Genomic DNA, 269 nt, shown 5'->3' on the forward strand with positions numbered 1-269 from the left:
AGATAGGAATAAGGATGTGAAATAATAAAGATGGAAAAATACGGATATCAACCATAGTCACTGCAAATAAACTTTAGCTAAATTGATTATGACAGAAATTCATAACCTACTTTCTAGGAATTCATTTACGGATAAATTTACGATTCGTGTTAGGAGTGAAGTTTAGGCTGGTAATCGCAGGTGACCTTTATTAATTTACATTTCATAAACGTGGGTCACTTTGCTAAGAAAGTGAAAAAAAGGTTCTTAAAATCAAAAAAATTTCACAA

Source organism: Penaeus monodon, chromosome 12 (assembly GCF_015228065.2).
Source record: "Penaeus monodon isolate SGIC_2016 chromosome 12, NSTDA_Pmon_1, whole genome shotgun sequence".
NCBI classification, from domain to species: domain Eukaryota; kingdom Metazoa; phylum Arthropoda; class Malacostraca; order Decapoda; family Penaeidae; genus Penaeus; species Penaeus monodon.